This window comes from Equus asinus, chromosome 25 (assembly GCF_041296235.1).
Source record: "Equus asinus isolate D_3611 breed Donkey chromosome 25, EquAss-T2T_v2, whole genome shotgun sequence".
NCBI lineage: Eukaryota > Metazoa > Chordata > Mammalia > Perissodactyla > Equidae > Equus > Equus asinus.
The window spans coordinates 15,498,260-15,520,187 of NC_091814.1; the positions used below are offsets into that span (position 1 = coordinate 15,498,260).

The following is a 21,928-nucleotide window of genomic DNA, read 5'->3' on the forward strand; positions in this document are numbered from 1 at the left end:
CCGTGGTGGTTAATTTCAGATTCTGAAACAGAGAGAGACCAGAAGTAGCTCTGGTTCTGGTTCTAAGTCTTGTTACTGATCTCTTCCACTGGCCCTAAATCGTTCTCATGCTGACTCTGCTTTGTAGGTGTATAGAATGCATTTTCTCCACAGTTTTCAAAGCTTGGAGTCCTTTTTAAAGATCAACAGGAAGAATTTCTTAAATAACTTTAGGCTAAAACTATTACCTGGGTAAGTAAGGATGTCCATTCATCCACTGGCCTGCCCAAACCCCTAAGGTGTTTCAGCAGCTGGGAACTGGCAGTATGGAAAGACCAGAGACTCCTGGGCTGTGCCCAGGTAAGGAGCACAAGGTGAGTGCCTTTGTGGGGAGCAGACTGAGCAGGATGAGGTTTCCATTTCTTTATTTTGAGAGATTAAGCATGACAAACCTTCTCCTGGCCAGCTGACCAGTCCAGGAATCCATCTCTTCCTGGTGAAGAAAGCAAAGCGTGCAGTATCTATCCATGAAGATAACTGAAGAATGGAAGACTGGATAAACTGCCAATGGAAGGTCAATGGATAGGAAAGTTCTGGAATGAGACATCATCCCCCGAGGTGACACCTCCCCAGGAAGGTTTCTGTGATCAACCAACTTCCTCCCACTGGGCTTCCACAGCATGTTGATGAGACTTCTGTCATGCTTCTGTACTTTCACTCTGTCTAAACATTTGTAACACACTCACCCTGCCCCACACAGACTGTGAGGTCCTCCAGGGCTCTCTGCATCTTCACACCCTGACACTGCCCCCTGACACACACATGCACACACGAGGGCCTGGTCTCTGGTTGGAGCTCAAGGACTGTTTAACTAAACTATTTAAACTCCATTTGATCCTAAAGCTCGGAGCTGGAGGTGGTATTGTTGATGTTGATAGTAATTTCATTTCAAGAACCTGAAAGAGATAGTGGGATTGTACTGGGGGTTAGGAAAGATGCTGAGTCCCAGCCCTGGGATCCCTGCAGAATGCCTGTTTCCTGGGGATGTGGAGCTCAGCAAGTCCTTTCTGCTCATCTCCTTGCAGACGCCAGGATCTCCTGAATGCCTCAGTGCAGCTGCCAAGTAGGGGTCCCCCCTGGGGCTTAGAGCAACAATATCTCTGCAGGGCTGTGAGCACTGCACAGACAACAGAGCCTCCTGTCACACCGCGTGGGCACTGTGCTCACACTGGCAGCTGTAGATAAGGGAACCAGGGACCCAGACCACAGACAGTGTTCTGGTAGACCTGGACTAGAACTTAATTTCCTTGGAGACTGTACTTTTCTCCTCCTTCTGCAATCATCTTCAGCTTGTGCTCAGGCTAAGGTAACAAAAGCCTGTGGTTTTACTGACTGTCTTTTCTGATGTTCAATTTTGACTTTTAATTGGCCAATTCAAATTGGCTTGTATTAACTTCACTGAAGAAACAGAGGTCAGGTGTTAAAGTAACCAGGGATAGCATAGATGGAGAAGAGAAATAGCCAATAAGTCTAGGGGAAAAGACAAAATATCTTCATAACTGGCACAGATCAAAAGACAGGAAATTTTGCATGACACACTAAAACCATCAGTCCCGCCTCCCACCAAACTAAATATTCTTAATTGAACTTAATTAAACATTTTTTGGGCCAGAGAACTCACTAACTTAGGAAGTGCTGCTAAATTTGGGTGGCAGGGACTTCATCTTTACCTCCTAGCACTTCCCTCCACTCATCCTGTTCCCACTCTCTGGAACATTCGGGAGCACATCTCTATGAGGAATAGCTGTGAACTATGTGCAGTCTTAACCCCTCAAACCTTTGCTTCCTCAGACTAAAAACCCCCCACTCAATTTTTTCCATTTCTTAACAGGCACTATGTCTCGGTGTTCCCCAAAAGTTTTGCTTTTTCTCTGAGTCATGGCGATGCGAGCATGATCCTCTTACAGGGCAGAACCCTCTAGGGCTGGGGTAGCTGTGGGCAGACATGGGGCATCTTAGTGCAGCCCCAGAGGACTCCCCTTGGTTGAGAACCTGCTCCTTGGAGGCTACAGTGGGCTGGGAGTGAGTGGGAAAGATGAGACGATCTTCGTCCCAGAGAATGAGGAAGCGGGTGGAGGAAAGGGCGCTTCTCCCACGTGAATACTCAGGATTAAGTTCTTCCACTGTTGTTGCTGCAGATTAGAAGTTTATCTCCTGTTTCTTGCAGGTTCTCATCAACCCAGGAATGCTGTCCTGCAGCAGCAACAACAGCACACAATCGCCTGCAGCTCCCTCCCAGGGCCCGGAGCCCTGCTCCCCACCCCCAGCTGGCAGAAGTGCACCCCCTCCCGATGCTAACAGGAAGACCACCAAAGTAGAAATGGCTCTTGCACAGTACCCCATCTTCAAATAGCTTGGAATTTGTTGCTCCCCCCTCCCCTCTCCAGTCCCTTTCTTCCAGCTCCAAGAGAGAATGCCACACAGCCCAGAAGTTACTTCCCATCTACTTGAAGAGAAAGTTCTTCACAGATCACTAATTTGACTGCATTTCATCAACAGCTCCCCCCAGCAACTTTCTAGGAAACAGTGAGGATTGGACAAGGGGGCCACGTTTTAGGTGTCTTTCCTGGACGCAAGACCTGTTCTCCATTCTCTATTTTGACCCTGCTGTGGTCAGGACCAGTTAGTTCTTCTAGCTGCTGCTTCCACCCTCTCTGTTGCCCCCTGCTGGCTCATGAGGACACTTCAAGGTACAGAATAGTGCTTCCTTAGCTCTCTGCACACCTGGGTTTCACCATTTTGGGGAATCTTGAATTACAAGATTAAAATTTTTTTTAAGTAAAACTACCTTAAACAATGGAAAATTCTTCAGAATTTCTTTACGTTCCAATTCTTCACCCTCAATCAAGACAATGTTATATTTCCTATTAATCACCTCCTCCTCTGCTAAGACAGCTGACTCCTCTCTCTGCCCCTGAGGCCGTTCTGGACCTTTACATCCCCCCGTTCATGCTCCCTTCAATGAAAGCAACATCTCTGAACAATCCTGACTCTCCTCTCTTGCTGGGTCCAGGGAAGAATGTTTCCTTCCAGGAAGGAGTGACCTGGGCAGTCAACAGATCCTTAAGGGAGGTCATTAAAAGACTCTAGAGATGGTCATGGGCCACTGAAGAGTGAAGTAGAGATGCAGCTAAATTAGGAACACCCCATTGGCCCACAGAGATTCCCTTCAATAACCCACAAGAGGACCAGCTGCCTCCCTCCCAAGTCCCCATTTCCTGAGGAAGGACCTGCCAGGCAGGGACAGCGGGAAGTGCTGACATTGGAACTACTAACCCCAGGGCTGTAGGGATGCTGGGCAAGAGGAAGGCTTTGCAGATTCAGTGGGTGGGAGCTACAGCTCTGAGCCAAGACCCTGAAGTGTGAACTGATCCTGCCTGGAACCTACCCTGGAGGAGACTGTCAACTGAGCAATCCCTTCAGCTACGTTTCTAGGCTGTCCAAGCCTAAGAAAGGCATAGAATCCAGGAAGTCCAATTCTGCAGGAAGATTTCAGAGAACAGGCTCATTAATGAGGCTCCTCTGATTTCATAAATTAACACTTGTATCTTCCGGGCATTTCACTATTTTTGTCTTTTGATTTCACTGTTAAGTTGTGTCTGGTCCACTCAAATGACAGCAATTTATTGAACATCTACTATGCTCATCCTGAGCTGGGTGCTGGGAGTGTAGAGAAAAATAGACGAGCATCACATAAAAAAAGTCACTAATCTTTTAGGTCAAGGGAATAGTCCTGCACTGGCTATTACAGGGCAGTCAGTCCAGAGAGTGAAATGAGGGTGACAAGTGTGATGAGACTGATGGGGACAGTGTAGATTTCGTGGAGGAGCCAGGACTAGTGAGATACTAAAAAGGATTCTGCAGGGTGAACCAAATGTTGATGGTCAGAGAAGGATGGAAGGGCATTCCATGCAGAGGAAACAACCCATGAAAGCTAAATCAATCATCATTTCCTACATCCATTCAGAATTGATCCTATGACTTCATCCAATAAGTATCAACTAAAGGCCAAGTTTTTCCTGACTCTGTTCTCAGAACTGGATACTGAGCATCACTGTGAAATTGGATGTGAGGTGACAAGAAAAGGGGGGAGCTGACAGCTTGAATGCTTCAGTACAGCAGCCAGATGCCCAGCCAAGCCAATACCAGAGTCAAGTGATAATTGGAATTTTGACCTGTGCTTATCCAGTGGTACCGAAATCAATCCTAGGTTTATTCCCCCACGTCCTGAATGACTTGTTGGAACAGAGAACCTCAACAATTGGAAGAATTTGCAAATTGGATCCTTCACTTTGGGTAAGGGCTATTATGGAAAAAAAAGACAAAGGAAGTCCCTGGAACTCAACCTCCCCATCAAAATTATAAGCCAAAACCAAAATTTCATGCCTGGAGAGACTGCAGAGATTGGCCAGCCTTAAAATGCTTGAAAGGCACAGGGATAGCCATCCCTGTTATGTCTCCATTGAATCGCCAGGCTAGGCCAGGCCAAATGTGTAGCTCTTGGAGACTGACAGCAAATTATCTTGAACCCACTGTCCCTGCTGTGGCCTCTTTGCTGGGGCAAATCAACACAGCCCTGGATCCTGGGATAGCACGTTGGAGAGTAGCCTGGTCAGCTACAGGTGGATTAGAGAAGAGGCGCAAAATTGCTGGAGAAGCTGAAGTTATGTCTCAGCTCTGAACTGGGGTCACAGACATGAAAGGATGGGTTGAAGAGCCCAGAGACAATGGGATCTAATGTGTCACCAGATTAGAATCTCTTCAACAAGGCTTTAATCTGTCACAAACTGCTGTCTGAACACTTCCTGGGCCAGGACATTCAACTTTAGGTAGGGATCCTGGCAATGGGGGTCACAGTAAACAGTCTCTTTAGGTAATTATGGGTCTTCTTTCCCACACTCACCAAATTCTGCCCCAGGAACTGTACAAAACAGTCATGCTCCCTGCAAGGGGTGGCCCCCCAGGGCTGTACAGACAGTCTGGGGCTGGACTTTCCTCCACCTGTTCCACCATCTTTACCTCCCCTATTGTCTGCTGTTGGCCAGACAAATTCCTTAGGACAAGGACTAAAGTCCTAAAGTTGCAACAATCCATGTCATAACAATTGTTAGTGTCTTGAAGATCAAAGAAGAGTGAGTTAATAGAATGGAATGGTGGTTAAACAAAGTAAACCATGGATGTGTTTATCTGGCAACCTGTACAGTCAGGACCAGGTTCTGGGAAGACAGTCCTGGCTCTTTCCTGGGCAGCACCTTCCCCCATGTGCCTTCTCCCACTCTCTGCTCCCTGACACAAAGCCCTGACTAATGGCTCTGTACACCCATATGCTTATCTGCCCTCCTTGCAGATCAGTGGGCCACACTGAACAAGCTGGCCTGCCCTTCTTTGTGTCTTCACAATGAGGCCTGGGGCCCAGAACATAGTAGGTGCTCAGTAGATGGTTACTGATTACCCAGAAATTTTAGAGAAGAATAGAAATAGATCTACATATAATACACAAGCCCATCTATGAAGTAATATGACACAGTCCTCATATTTCTTATTGAAAATCTCAGGGCTGTGGACTCCTGGCATGATGGAGTCTGTTCCCAGCACAGAGACCTCAGAGACCTGGGTCCATGATGCCTCCTTGGACAGGGAGGGTCAGGCTCACAATTAGGGATCTAGCTCCAAAGCCAGACTTCCATGAACCGTGAAAACTCCGTTTCTTGCTCAGTTCAGTAGCACCCTGACACTGCCACCTACAACACCAATACTCCCCATCTTTCCTGCCTGGTGCACCTGCCCTGAGGAAAGGAGGAAGGTCTCTGGGGCTATTAGTGGACCTGCGGCCAGCTGCCAAGCAGTGCGGACCCAGACTGAGTGCAGATGGGGGTCTGGATGCCCCAGTTCCAGGAAACCCCTGTATCTCCTTCCTATGGCCTCCTGATTGCCCCCTGGTGGCCTTTCCAAGCACCCACACACTCCCTGGCTCTGCTTCCAGGCCCAGGATGCTCCTCTTCCACCAGTGACCTTCTCCCCTTCCCTTCCCAGCACCAGCCAGTGTGCAGAGTTGGACCCAGCCAGAAACAACTGAATTTATTGAAGGAAGTGGGAAGAAGGAAGTCACAGCATCACAGGGTTGGGAATGTCCAGGCTCAGGGACAGAGCAAGAGTCAGCTGTCTTTGGAGATGAAGAAGTAAGCAGGGAGGTGATAGGAAACAGCAGACCTCATCGCCATAACTGAAGAGTGCAGGAAGAGAGGGAACTAGGGGTAATTTTCCATTTACTTAAATCAGTTACTTAAAAGATATCAGCTTCTCAAAACCTCAAAAAATTTGGAAAAGGGCAGGAGGCAGTGGCAAAGGAGGACACTTCCATCATTCTGATGATCTCAGGCCAACAGAGGCAGCAGAGGCATAGAGGCAGCAGCTAAAGGAACTGGCCTCCCCTGGCCACAGCAGATATAAACATATGGTTCCAGGGAAGGCCTTTGTAACTCCGGTCCAATCCCTGCTGGTTTCTGGATGTTGACGCTGAGAGGAATCAGTTGAACAATCACTCGAAAACCTGTGAACGCAGCTGTCATTCTCCTTTGAGTCAGTTGAGAGGTAGATTCTCCTGGGGCTGTGTGGTGTTTCCTGTAGTTGCTGGAACAAAGGAGTCTGAGGTGGGCAGAGAGAGGATACAGCAGCTCCGTGCCCAAAGTTAGGGTGTGGTGGTTTAAGAGGTGTCACTTCTGCTTTGACATGCATTCCTGCTGGCAAGAGGGATGCTGCACAGGGGGGCATTTCTGCTGGCTTGGGGGTGGAGGGCAGGGCTCAGGTCCCTTGGGAGGGCAAGGCTCAGGCACCCTGGGAGGGCAGGGCACAGGGACCTGGGGAGGTGGCTGGCAGGGCACTTTGCATTGTTGCTGCTGCTGATAGGACATCCTTTCTGGATTGATGAAAGCCTGCAAGAAACAGGAGATGAGCACTTTTAGCTGGCAGAAAACTATGCAAGTTCTCCCAGGGATGACCTCTATCTCTCCCTACTCCTGTGTAACTCTCAGACCCAGGCCTTCCCACCTTGCTTACTGCCATGATAGTCAGTCCCAGGGGGCTCTCCACTCATCACGCTGACTACAAAATATTCACCCTGCGGCTGCCCAAAATGAGCTTGTTGCAGAGGATTGAGGTCCACCTCAGGCTCAGTCCTCAAGAAGAACATGCTCACAGTGGATCAAGTCATGGAAAGGCCAGTAGGAATGGCCTAGAACCAAAATACTGTGCCATGAAAGAAAACATAAAGAAGCTGGGGTTGTTCATCCTGAAAAAAAATTGGTTTGAGAGGCAACAATGCAGCCTGCATTTACCCCAAGAGCTGCCCCTCATGGGGAACAAGACCCATCTGCGGGTCTGCAGTGGGCATAACAGCATGGAGTGAGGGGTCTGGAAAGAGTTCCCTCTCACTCTGGACTGGCCCAAGGCTGGAACACCTGTGCAGGGTTCCCGAAGCCCTGTTGATGCAGAGATTCTGATTCAGTGGGGCTTGCAACATGCCATGAAATTCTCCTGCCATTGGGTGTACACCTGTAATTGATGGAGGCATTTCTCTCTTCTTCTGCTCTATCTCGTCTCCCCACCATACTCTCCAGACTGAATCATGGTGACTCCTGGCGGGGGCGGACCCATGTTCATGGTCCAAATAAAGAGTCAGAAACAAAATCAAAGATAGTTATCCATAGAAAATCTCAGCCACTGTTTATCCAAGAACCAGAATATGGCTCAGTCCTTCAGCTCAGTCATGCATCTGATGGCATGTCATACTTGGGACAGGGGCAAGAAGCTCTACCCAAAGAAATAATCATGGTGATCAAGAAAAATAATGATGGAAAGGGAGCTATGCAAGAGAAGTTCCGGAGGCAGCCCTAGTAGCCTAGTGGTTAAAGTTTAGTGCGTTCCACTTGAGCGGCCCAGGTTTGGTTCCTGGGTGCAGAAACCACAACACTTTTCTGTCAGTAACCGTGCTATGGCAGTGGCTCACATAGAAGAACTAGAAGGACCTAGAACTAGAATATACAACTATGTACTGAGGCTTTGGGGAGGAAAGAAAAAGAGAGCGAGATTGGCAACAGATGTTAGCTTAGGGCAGCTCTTTCCCACCAAAGAAAAAAAGAGAAGTTCCAGGGCCAGTCTCACCACAAACCACTGGTATGACGCAGGACATAGCTCTACTCATCTAGAACTTTCATCACATTGAAAACCAGGACCTCACATTCCATCCCTCGCCATGGTTTGCTCACTGCCCCCCCCCCCCATTTAGCAATTCTCTTTCTTTCTGCAACTGTTTTCCTGATGGTTCTCTGGGTTTTCTCTTCTCTCTCTCTCCCTCTCCCTCTCTCTCTGTCTGACACTCTGTATCTATAAATTCACATAGTGTTGCATGTCAATCTCAATAAAATTAGAAAAATAAATTCACTCTTGCAGCAAATCCTAATCAATTAACTGATTAATTAAAATATCTTTAACAAGGAAAAAATAAAATAAATAAATTCTCCTCGCTACCAAAAAAGAATGCCAACCCACAGGCCACTGTAGAGCCTCACCCCAGAGGGCAGAGCTCTCTCACTCACCTGCCTCCCGCTGCTCCAGGACTCAGGGATCCAAGTGGCACCAACAGGGCCACACCAGGACCCTTTCATCCTGGGCGCAGCAGGACAAGGAGGAAACAGGGGATTTCCCAACAGATTTCTTATTCTCAGGTCCCTGAAAACAGTTGTCAAACTCCCACATTGCTCTGAAAACTCCAGTTTGGCAGCTTCCTGATGATTAAGCACATTGTCAAGCATTCTAGAAGGATTTCCTCTAGAGTGTGAGAGCATTGGATTCAGATCGTCAGCCTTCGGGGGGAGGCTGTGGGAGAGAGAAGAACAAGACTCCTGGATCCCGCTCCCCGGGGAACAGGCCATCTTTAAACGTCTTGGGGCTGGGTTTTACACTATTTTTATCATCACCCATTTCTGTCTCTCTCCTCATTCTCATCCTGGAGGATCAGGAACCCTCCCGGGGCCTGTGGCAGACTGCCATGTCCCTCCCTATCTCTCCAGGCTGTTCCAGGCCTCAGAGATTTTAAGTCATGAAGAGAGGAACAATCTTCATTTTTCCCAATTTCAGTCAGGAATATGTCAAGAGACAGTCCACAAATATTCATTAATTCTTCAAATATTTATTAAGGGGAAAAGGGAACGGCGCTGTTGGGCAATCCCCACACAGATTACCCTGTGACTCCATGTCCTCCTCTGGTTCCTTCCGAAGACCTCTCCCCTGGTCTCCACGTGTTCCCATTCTCATTCACTCTTAAAGTGACATGGTGACATACCCCCCTTCTAAGCTGCAATCTGGGTCTCTTAGATCTCAATTTGGGTTTTGGTTTCGAGGAAGCCAGTAGGAATGACAGCTCCACATGTGGCTGAGTTTGTCCTGAACTGGCTCAGGGACAGAGGGAGGAACTTGCCTTCTCACTGGTGGGGAGGTGATGCTGGAAGATGTTAAGCAGGAGAACTGTGGACCGGCGATGAAGATTTTCTTAGTGGGCAGTATGAAAACCCTGAAGAGTTTTTATGTAACTAAGGAAAGCTCTATGCTTTAATTCCACAGTCAATTTGCTCCTCAGGTCTATAATATAGAAAGCCGAGAGCTAGGGAATGAGGTCACTTTTTAACGAACTTCTCTGGCTGCCAGAGGCACACGTGCTGGTGAGGAGCCTGGTGGGCAGCAAACGACCCTGTGTGCACACACCTGCTAGAGGGGAGCAGCTCTGTCAGGAGCAGCTCCAGGAGAAGGTCAGGTCAGTGCTTGAAGAGACAGGTGTGGGCTCACTCCTCCCTTTGGGAAACCACTTAGTTTGACTCAAGTGCCAGAAACCACTTGGTGACCTGGGGATTCAGTTTCAGAAACTAACTTTGCTCCCATTAAATAGAGGCTCTCAAGTGTCTGCCTCAGTCCACACACTGTCTGTTTGGCTCATTCGGTCTCTCTCACCTTTATACCCTGTCACTGTTGTTCTTTCTCCATTTCTCTGTTAGTCTCTGGTTATGGTCACACCACCACCCGTTTCTCCCTATCCTCTCCTGTCTCCTCCCTCCCTCTCTCTCCCTGTCCTTCTTGATTCATCATTCTCATGTTGGATAATCAGGAACCCTCCTCAGCCATGTCCAACCATGGGTAGAGTACCATCTCCCTCCTTATATCTCCAGGCTATTCCAGGCCTCAGAGATTTTAGATCTCATGAAGAGAGGACCAATGCTTGTTTTCACCAGTTTTCTGTTTTACCAAGAGGAAGTCAGCAGTCAGTCTGCAAATACTGATTAAGTCTCCATGGTGTGCCAGTTACTGCTCCAGGCACTGGAACACACAGAGTCCCTGTCCTCAAGACATTTATATTCCAAAGCAGAAGGAAGGACATAGACATGTAATATGTAAAGAATGAACAATGTAATGTTAAGAGGTTTCTTACTACTTCCTGGTTGTGGAATATTCACCTCCAATACCTGAAAACACTGACAAAATCTGGCTATGCTCCAAAACACCAAATCTGACATCCCCAATGGCAACATTTACATTTCCTTTGGAAGGTCTTTCTATAGCATGCCTCAGGCCTTCAGGGCAGTTGGACAGGTGTGAAGAAACAAAAAGAGTGGGGTCTCCTGAGAGTCTGGGCTTCCTGGGCTGGGACTAAGACTCTTTCTCTTCCCCTACTCTCTTCTCCAAGGGTTTTAAGCAGAAAGAAAGAGGTCGCAGAGACATGAACCACTGCGCCCACGACTCCGACAGTAGGTATCAGGTGCTCCTGCGGGCCACTTTAGACGCAGTCATGATGTGCCTACAATGTGCCAGGCTGTGAACCATGAGCAAGGACAGGGCTGTGCCAGAAACACATCTCTGCCCTAGAACTCACAGTCCGGGAGAGACGACACGTATAAATAGACAATGAGATGAGATATATGTGAATAGCGAAATTACACTCAGGGCGCTGTGGAAGCACAGAGCCCAATTTGAGGCAAGGGGCTACTCCTGGGGCAGATTTGCCCTGAGGCTGGGAGGAAAGGCTGAACAGGCTGAGACAGCAGTCATGGCCTCCCGATGTGACGCTGCCACTACCTGTGCTTTCCCCTCAGTGGAATAATCCCCTGCAAAGCTGGCCTGTGCTCCAGAACCAGCCACTCCCCTTCCCAGAGCTCCACATGTCTCTCACCTTCTCCATGGGCATCCTCAAGGTGACTTGCCCCTTTGACCCCTCTTTCTGCAGGTCTCTCTGGGTCAGTCCAAGGAGCTGGGATGACTCCTCTCATGTCTGCAAGGGCATGGAGAAAAACGCAAGACCAACCCTTTCCCCCTTTCCCCTGTGCCTTATAAGGCCTTACAACTTCTTTCTTGTGTGCTGGGGGCAGTTCCTCTCTTGCACTCCTTTTCTCAGAACAGTACAGGGGTCTGAGCCTGGGGACCACTAGTTCACAGTTGCCGGCTCAGAGCATCTTACTGAGCTGTGAAGACATCACAGGCATGCAGAAGAAGGGCTAAGAGGACAGTTCGTGCCTGCCACGAGCAATATCTTGAGTCAAAAGTGCATCAGAAACTCTGGACTCCCAAGCTCCATAAATAACTCTTAACCATTGAATATTCAAAGGAAAATCTAAACCATTACTTTGCAATGGAAGGTCAAAATCTGGGATTAATGATAAGCGTGATAAAGAGAGAGAGAGAAGCAATAGCAGCTTATTTCTGTATTTGTCTGTGTTGTCAGATCGTGAAACCAAAGATCAGAGCCATTCCTGGACCTAAGAGGCCCCGAATACTGATGCTTGGGCAGTGTCTTGAGGGAAAGCAAGAAGTACAGGGCAGAACACTGAATCACTTCCGAAGATTATGAATTTTATTCGAGGGTCTTCAACTTCCACCTTCTATCACACTAGGCTTTGCCCTGGAATTTATAGTGTGTGTGTGGGTGGGAGTGCGCATGTGTGTATGAATGTGTGTGTGAGTGTATGTGTTTCTCAAGTCACTAGTGGGATTGAGGATTGCCTGATTTCACCTGCTGTGACGCTTAATTTTCGTGTCAACTTAGCTGGACCACAATACCCAGATATTTAGTCAAACATTATTCTAGATATTTCTGAGAAGGTATTTTTTAGGTGAGATTAATATATAAATCAGTGGTGTTTGAGTAAAACAGATCATGCCCCGTAATGTGGGTGTGCCTCATCCTGTTAGGTAAACGTTGTAATAGAAAAAAGACCGACCATCCCCGAGAGAATTCTATGAGCAGACTGCCTTTGGACTTTGAACTGCAGCTATCCCTAGGTTTCCAGCCTGCCTGCCTACTCTGCAGATTTTGGATTTGCTAAGCCTCCACAATCACATGGGCCAATTCCTTAAAAAATACATATGCACATCATATTGGTTCTTTTTCTCTGGAGACTCCTGATTAATAGACCTTCTCAAAATGCAAGGTGGAGAGGCAGGTGTTCAGCAAGGGATTTAAAAGGAATCTTGATCATGGCACAAAAGAAGAAGCATGGAGAGTGGAGGATTGAGTGAAATTGGATGATATGGCCCAGCCTCCAAGAATCCAGCCCCATGAAGACCCTTCACCTTGGCTTTCCACACTCAAGTGAACTGCCCTGTTGAAACCTGAGGAGATGACCATGGGCTGATACACACATGAAACATCCATCTCATCTTGGGCTATCCTTCCTGCAGAGAAGGAAATGCCATTACTCACTGGGTAATACCAAAGTAGGGTTTCCTCTTCAGAGAAGGAGTTTGGCAAGTGTTTTCAGGAACTGGAGAGCTACATCTGGAACCAGGAAGTCAGGAGGGAATCCCAGGTGTTCCCTCAGCCCAGGCTGAATCCACAATAAAAGGGCGAGGGTCGGAGCCTCCTCAGCTCACTTGGGTCCATCCTCCCAAGACAGGCACACTTGGAGAGGCAGGTGAGTGAAATGGCTCAGCCAGTTAGGGAGAGCTGCTGGGGAGCCCAGGCTGCTCTGGGGCTGCAGACAGGGGATGCTGAACGTGGACCTTGACTCTGGTTTTTCATTGTGTTTGATGGGAACTGGAAAGGTTGGTATTGATAAAGATGGGTGAGTTAATGGATAGACTTGCAGGCATCTCATGAATGGAACTTATAGAATAATTTTCTTTAAGAAATTTGGAGATTGTTCATTATATTGTAACAAGTTTCAGGTGAAACAAAATGCATGCTAGAAATATTAAGTGGCTTATCCAAAGTTCCAAAGGGAATATGTGGAAACTCAGGACAAACTAGACAACTGATGACCCCATTTTTACTCCAGGTCTCCTTCATTTTCCTTAGTTTGCATGCCGTCACAGGCTAGACAAGAAAGTGGGCTTGGGTAGGACCATTAAGTTAAAAAGAAAAAAAACTAAGATAGTGTTCTAATATTCTTATATTCTAGAATGTGGGGTGTTTAGAGGTAAGATGGCCCTTGCTTTCTTGCTTACAGCTTGCTTGATTTGGACACTGAAGTCAGGGGATGGGTTTATAATACCCCCCTCATAAATCGTTACTGAGTGAGCTAAGAAATGGGGTAACAGGAAAGAGAGGAAAGGTTAGAGACTGGCCACAGGGCAGGCATGTGAGCAGGAGGAATGGCCATCCTAAGGCAGGAAGGACCAGATCCTTCATCGTATCCACGGTCAGAGACTACCTGCTGGGGAGAAGCCCTGGAGAGAGAGAGTGCAGCCTCCGTCCTCGGCAGAGTGAGGCTGAAAGCATCTAGATGAAGGACGTGTGGACCTCCAAAAGTATCTGAGGAGGGCAAATCAGGCTGGGGGAGCCTTCCTCTGTCTTCAACCCATCGAGGACGTTTCTGATCATGTCTAATGTGAATTGCTCTGCTATCTCTGCTGGAAAGTTCTACACCCACACCCCTCAGTGGGGTGGCCTTTCAGGTATTGACAGGAAGCTCTCTTGTCCCTCGTGTCCTCCACTCCTCTCTACCCCAGGATGAGCATGACCCTTTATTCCCCACAAACACCATGATATGATTTCTGGGGGTTTTCTCCTTGTCTTCTTCTCTTGAACTAGCAGCAGAGCACTCACAGAGTACCTGCCTCTCTATCAAATTTATCTCTCTAATTCCTACAACAGTCTTAGGATGTGGTCAGTATTAGCCCCATTTCAAGGGGGAGGCTGAGGAAAAGTGAAGGGAGTTGGTTTGCTCCTCTTCACACAGCAAGTAGGTGACGATACAGGGGCCAACAGCCAAGTCTGTCTGACCTAAGTCCTCTTGTTCCTCATCTCTACACTTGGCTATGCCAATGCTGGACCTGCTGGTCCCCCTCCCCTGAACAGGGCACCACCTAGATGTCAGAGCCTGAGGTGTGCCATACATCCCAGGAGTGGTCACCTCAGGCCACATAGAGGAGCTGGCCACAGAAAAACCCTCCTACAGTCCCAAATTGTTTCCTTATTTAGCAGCTGCTAGTGCTGAGTCCTGTGACATGGCAGATGTGCCAGAAAGTCTGATGGAAGGTCACCCCTGAGGGTGATGGTAGGGCTGCGATGGTTTAGTTGAGAAGTACCAACAACGAAATAAAAAGTATCTCCTATTTCTTACAGAATCTCTTCAACCAAGAAAGAAGTCTTATCAGCAACAGCAACAATGCAAAGTCCCCTGCCAGCCCCCTCCCCAGATCCCTGTGCCCTGCTCTCCCCAGGTCCCTGTGCCCTGCCCTCCCAAGGGATCTGAGCCTTGCTCTCCACCCCTCAGCCAGCAAAAATGCCCCCCTGTGCAGCATCCCCCATGCCAGCAGGAGTATCTGCCAAAGCAGAAGTGATCCTTCTGAAGCCACCCTCCCCAACCTGCTCACGAGGCAACTGGATTCTCTTCTCTCTTCATCCAATAACATGAACCACATTTAGCCCCAGAAAAGACTACCTCCCCAAACTCATGGTGAATCATGAAGCCTCCACAGTTAATCCCCAACCTCTGCGATCTACACCCAACAGACAGCAGAGGTTGGCCAGCTGTGACATGTGCTCAGGGAGCTCCTTGGAGCCTGGACAGGTGTGTTCTCTTCTAGCTACCATCACCTGAAGTGGTCAAAACAAGGCCATTCTTCCACCACTGCACCTCTAGAGACAACACTGTTGGTCTCTCTCTGACAACTTCTGCCTCTGGAGCCTGAAGAAGAATCCCATAAAGGAAAGAAAACATTAGCTTTTCCTCATATTTCATAAAGAAAAATGGAATTCTCCAAAATGATCTTAAAATTTATATGAGAAGCCATTCTCCTCTCCTCCATGCCTCAGAGAAGTTATGAAGCCACCTGCCTTCCTTACCCCTTGAGCTCCCCCCAGCCCGCCATTTCTTACTGCTAGTTGGACCCTTCCCAGGACTGAAACTGGCTCTGAGCCCCTCCCATCATCCTGCTGGCATCATGGTGCAGCCTCTGTGTTTGACTCATTAAAAATGTTACTACTAGGGAAACTGGACTTTCATTCAGTTAATGCCCAGACCATTGTGGATGTAAAGGGTTGGGTTTGGGGGGCTGGGGAATGGCAGGAGTTATAGGAAAGGGAGTATTGACTTAGCCAAGGAAACAGGGCATGGGTAACGAATTGAAACTCCTTCCCTCTGGGGCCCCCTTCCCCAGTCTCCAAACCAAATCCATGTCATGTCTGCTTTGGTGGGCATTCCTGCTGGTGTGGTGGGCACTGCACGCAGAGTGTCCATGCTGGCTGGGAAGGGTGGGCAGTGCTCAGAGACATGGGGAGGAGGCTGGTAGGGGACTTTCCTTTCTTGCTGACTTGTCCTTTGTGATAAGACCGCTCTCTCAGCTCTATGGGAACTCTGGAAGAAACAGGAGTCTTTCATTTGTAGGCCAAGATCTCACAATTTAACAACATCCATGAGGGAGAGTAAACCCAAGCATGGGGGGCGGGGAAGGGCAGGGAGTGACACACTGTCCCTTCACCCTCTGCGATTATGATCTTTCCATTGAATTTCACCACAGTCACAGGAGACACCATGGCCACAGCTGCCCAAAATCCAGTTCAGAATGTGGGTCCTGTGTTCACTTCCTAGAGACATTTATCATTGTGTTTGTCCTGTCAGGTCCACTTATTTTGCGAAACTCCTTAGGGTAAGAGGAATATTGTCATTCTGGAATGACTCAAGATGACAGAGCTGAAGAAGCAGGAAATCAGGCCATGTAAAAAACACTTAAAAAAGAAGGATTGGGAATGGTTAACCTGAGGAAGACAATGTTTGGGAGGGCAAGAAACTGTTTATAGAAGCTGATTAGTTTTCTATTGCTGCATAACAAATCATACAACTCAGCAGCTTAAACACACACATTTATTATCTCCTGGTTTCCACAGGTCTGGGGTCTGGGCACAGCTTAGCTGGACCCTCTGCTCGGGGTCTCTGGAGGCTGCAATCAAGGTGTTGGCTCCTGTGTTCCTTTCCGGAGCCAGGGTCCTCTTCCAAGCTGACTTGGTCATTGGCAGGATCCAGTTCCTTGCAGTTGTAGGATTGAAGTCCTCAGCCCCGAGAAGCCACCCACAGTCCCCTGCCACCTGGCCCTCTCCATAGGTGGTTCACACAGTGGTATTGCTGAATTCATCAGCCCCCCAGTCTGGATCTAACCAATAGTGTCTGGTAAACCTGCTGGGGGAGGGGTGGGAAAGCCCTGGTGTGTATGGAACATTTGCTGCTTTTCTGAGTATAAATCCTCCAACCATGGAGAATTTCAAGCTACTAATGATTGAACAACTGGCTTCCAAAATTCTGGATATTGAGCAGTCAGCTCTCATGGGTGTCATCTCCACCACGCCACCGGGCTTAGACCGAGGGCTCGAAGGCTGACAAACTAAGAGTCTTTTATGCCCCCTCCCCCTGCCAGTCCTCCCATCTGTGTCTCCTTCAGGAACATTAAGCAGAAGGAATGAGGTGTCTTTAAGTCTTCTATTAATTATAACAAATTACCATAAACTTGGTTTAAAACAACACAGTTTTATTCTCTTACAGTTTTAGAGGTCAGAAGTCTAAAATCAAGGTATTGGCAAGGCTGTGTTCCTTCTGGACCCTTCAAGGGAGAATCTGTTTCCTTGCCTTTTCTAGCTTTTAGAGGCTGCCTGCATTCCTCGGCCTATGGCGCCTTGTTCATATTGCTCCAACCTCTTGCTTCCATCATCACCTGTACTACCACTCAAGATGATCCTCCTGCCTCTCTCTTATAAGAACCCACTGGTGAATTTCCACAGGTGATTCTTCCCAGAAAACAGCAGAGATTAGACACAAATTCTCTCAGGATTGTCCCTGGAGCCAGATGTGCCCGTCCTTCCCATTCCCCTTTCCTCTGTTACATCAGACAGGGCTGGTTCTTCCAGCCTCTGCTGTCCCGTGCTGCCTCCTCATGGTAGAAGAGGATCATTAGGAAAACAGAGTTCTCTGCCTCCTCCCATTTTATTAAAAACTATGAAGACGCTGTAAAGCACAGTTGGTTCAGAAACTAAAAAGCACTGTCTTAAATCACCTGAAAATTCCCCCAGAATTTCCTGACTTTGCAATACCACATTCCGCAAAGGAAATTGGTCCTGAGTCTTTGACTAGGTGCACGGATTTCTCCCTCTGCACTCTGAGCCTGCAGAAGGTACTTCCAGCACTCTGGGGGGTTTTCTCTTCATCTCTGCTCTCTCCATTAAAACATCTGTCCCGGTCTGATCCCAGTTTATTCCCTCTTGCAGGGAGCTGAGAAGGTGACAGAGCCACAGGAGCAGGCAGGAAAGAGAAGCTGGTTGGGAAGCCTTAGGAAATGCCCTGAGGAGAGTATAGGTCACAGAGGAGGGAACCGGGGGCTTCACTCAAGAGAATGACTCCCATCTACCCACACCCAGCTGCCGCCCTTCCGAGGCCATCCCATCCCCTGTCCTCCCGTTACTTCTGAAGAAGGCCTCACCAGGCAGGAAATTTGAGGGTGTACTGGGGGCCAGGGGCAGTTCAGGGCAAGGGAGACACTAGCTCCAGGGAAGGGGAGATGGAGACTCAAGGCTGGAGCCTGATGTGTGAGTCCATCTCTGCTTGGCACCCCGACCCAGATGGGAGCTGCATCCTGGACAAATTGAGTGGTCTGGGACTTCCAGTGCATAACACCCAAAGGTGCCTGCCTCCTGGAGTCTCTGGACTGATACAGATATATTGATGATGGAAGCTGACCCCTGAAGACAGACCTCCTCATTGTAACCTCCACTTGCATGAAGTCAGATCTCCCTCCTCTGACAGATAGTTCATTTTATTCTTAACTCCCCTGCTAGATTTTTCTTGTATATCTATTTGTTTATTCCCCAAACATTCATGGAGCATCTGTTACACATCAGACCCTGGGCCAGCCCTAAAGATGCAAAGAAGAATAAGAAGGCCCTTCCCTGGAGCCGGGCCCTGTGTGAGGCAGGAGATGGAATGGACAGGGCCATCACCTGCCAGCAGAACAGGTGATGGCATCCAGCTGTAGGGAATGCATGGGAGATGTTCAGAGATGGCATCTTTTGACCACAGCAGGGTGGGGACCAGGGAGGTCTGCATGGAAGGCAGGGTTCTCAAGATGAGTTTAGAAGGTGAAAACAAATAAATATCAATCAGACAAGGGGGAAGACATTCCAGTTTGACAGAAAAGCAATGTCAAAGTGATTGAGATAATATTATTGCATCTCTTCCTTGACAATAAGCATTAATTATTGAGTGACTAAGACGTGCTGGGCCATGTCCTGGGCACTAGAGGTACAGAGATAAAAATAAGTGGTTCCTGACCTTCTAGACTAGCCCATCACATGAGGAAGAAAAATTGGGAAATAAATAACTACAAAATATGGGGATAAAATCTCAGAACGAGCTTGGCTCAGGCAACTAACAGCCTGGGATGGTCAGACAAATCATGCCCAGGGCAAACTCCCTATGAGTTCAAGGTTGGAGGAAGGAAGAAGAAGGAGATGACTGGCAGAGAAAAAAGCACATGAAAAATCCCAGCACATTTTGACAACTGCAAGTAGTTTAGCCCCAGAATCTATGGTAAAGAGAGAAGACTGAGCTAAAAGAATCTTGTAGACCCAACTAACAACCTTGGGCCTCATCTTAAATTCAATGGTAAATTAGGCTTTGCGTGTGTGTGTGTGTGTGTGTGTGTGTGTGTGAGTGTGTGTGTGTGTGTGTGTGAGGAACATTGGTCCTAAGCTAACATCTGTTGCCAATCATCCTCTTTTTGCTTAAGGAAGATTGTCACTGAGCCAACATCTGTACCAATCTGCCTCTATTTTGTATGTGGGACACCACCACAGCATGGCTTGGTGAACAGTGTGTAGGTCCTTGTCTGGAATCTGAACCTATGAACCCGGGACCGACAAAGCAGAGCATGCAAACTTAACCACTATGCCACCAGCGGGCCCCAAATTAGACTTTTGTCTTATAAAATTCACTGTCACGCGTGCTGTGGAGTATGAGGTAGAGCTGGGCACTGTGGGAGACCTGTGACAATGACAACAGCAGTGGCTGTGAGGGTGATGGGCAGTTGACTCGACTGACTCGAGAGAGACATCCAAACACCAGCCTGGGTGGGGAACCTGTGGTTTAGGAAATAGAACTGGAAGATCCTAGGAGCACATTTTGTGTGGGGGTGAGTGGGGGGCAGGAAGTTTGGAGGTTCCTGGGTTTCTGGCTGAGAGGTCTTGGTGAATGGGGACCCTACTGACAGAGCTGGAGTGCACAAGAGGGGCACGTTAGAAAAGATGTGGAAAGGGATGAATTCTGATTTTCTGAAATCAGTTTGAGGTACCAGAGTACATGTGATGGATGTTAATATCTGGACCTAAAGAAGAGCCAGAGTGTGGGCTTGGGATTCTTTGGCATAGAGTTGGTAGTTAGAGTAACAGCGGAGAAAGAGATCGGCAGCAAGTGTGTAAACTGAAAGGAGCCAGGTGAAGTCGAAAGGATTCAGCAAAGGAGGAAGAGATCATGGAGGAGAGTAGATGAGGCCAGAGAAAGAAAGGGACACTATTCAGGCAGTAGAGGAAGCCAAGGAGAAAGGGGTAAAAAAGAGGACACAACAGTGCCAAATACTATGGTAAAGACAAATTGGATAAATACCGAACCATGTTCATGAAGATATCATAGAACTTCCCTTGCCTAATACATAAAGAATGAACAGAAATACATAAACATCAGGAAAACATCACCAACAGTAACTGATGAACGATGAAAGGGGAAAATTGTGAGTTTTCCCCTTGGGCCAGATACAGCCCCCAGGAGAGGGAGAGCTGGCTCTCTGGGCTGCGTAAAACCACATTCAAGAGGGACACCTGGAAGTGAGGTAATCCCAGCAGAGAGAGGCTGGAGGAGGGCTGCCAATGCCTGGGCACTGCGGGAGCCATTCACAGCCAGCCAGAAGAGTAGACCAATGTTGAAGAACTACCATCAAAACCCCAGCGGAGGGTGCGGGTGCTGAAGAACACATTCAAGTTCCCCAAACCTTGTGAAAGACAAGATCAGCTTTTACCACCTGCCAAGCCCAGAAAGCTCCTAGGTATCAGGAGATCCAAACAGTATCAATCAGGTCAGAACTTTCCTGCTCCTGCTCTCTCCTCCCTCTGCCGCTCCTATCCCAAAACCAGGGCCAGCTGAGTGAGTGAAGGAAGAGGACAAATGCCAAATAACAAATAGAGAAGAGGCTCTCCTTTCTGGTCCCAAGAGGGAAAGGGAAAGAAATCCAACATTCAGGAAATACACCTTCCTATTACTGAAATAAGAGTGTTTATGTAAATAGAAGTGACCCGAGAACTTCTTATTGTCCCAGCATGATCCTACAAGTCAACAGCATCCAGGGGCTGGCCCCATGGCCGAGTGGTTAAGTTCGCCCGCTCCGCTGCAGGCGGCCCAGTGTTTCGTTGGTTCGAATCCTGGGCGCGGACATGGCACTGCTCATCAAACCACGCTGAGGCAGCGTCCCACATGCCACAACTAGAAGGACCCACAATGAAGAATATACAACTATGTACCAGGGGGCTTTGGGGAGAAAAAGGAAAAAAATAAAATCTTTAAAAAAAAAAAGTCAACAGCATCTGTTAGAGATTTCATCCCAGGAGGAAGGGAAAAGCCAGCCCCACAGAAGATTTTTAAGAAGAACCAAGGGGAGGAATAGAGTTATTTTCTGACTTTATCTTGTGAGTCCTGCCTATTCAATAAGAACTATGCAGAGAAATAGAAAAAGACAGAAAAAAAGAAAGACTTCACCTACAAAACAGAGAGGGGAATCCAAGTGAAGTTAAAATGGCTGCCACAGAATTCCCTGACACAATATACAGGGCCTACAAGCTCACAAAGAGACACCACTGAATGGTCTGCTGACTTTTTTGGCCTTAGTGAATATTTAAATTACTGTCTTTTATTATAACACTTATGTTAACTCTCCTTACTCAAAACTGAAATCATCCATTAACAGTTAATACTGAAATATCTAATCTTCCTGTGAATACCACCAGGAGATTTGGCTGGAAGGTGGAAAAAAATGATACGGAGAAGTGGGATTTAAAGACCAAGATCAGAAAATGAGACAGAGAGAGATTAAGGGAGAGATCCAGCAAGCCACGGGACGACGAAGCCAGGAAAGCAGTGACAAAAACACTAACTCATATGTATAGCGAACATTTATCAGGGGCTCCTCTTCATACGTAGAATCTCATTTAGTCTTTACAACAACCTATGAGAACAGTGAGGCAGTATGATGGATGAGAGTGTAGGCTTTTCACTTGGAAGTGTGCCTGGCCTGTTATAAGCACTCAATATATGTTACATATTATCCTAAGATAGGTGCTTCTATCACATTTTATAGATGAGGGAATTGAGATTCACAA

General features: G+C 47.8%; 1 long non-coding RNA gene across 1 annotated transcript; it reads left to right on the forward strand.

The window, feature by feature from the left end:
- Positions 1-12,918: 12,918 nt before the first annotated feature.
- LOC139042014 (uncharacterized) lies at positions 12,919-15,509 on the forward strand. The gene is made up of 2 exons (XR_011498199.1): positions 12,919-12,992; positions 14,645-15,509. It is a non-coding gene; the product is annotated as an uncharacterized lncRNA (long non-coding RNA).
- Positions 15,510-21,928: the final 6,419 nt, after the last annotated feature.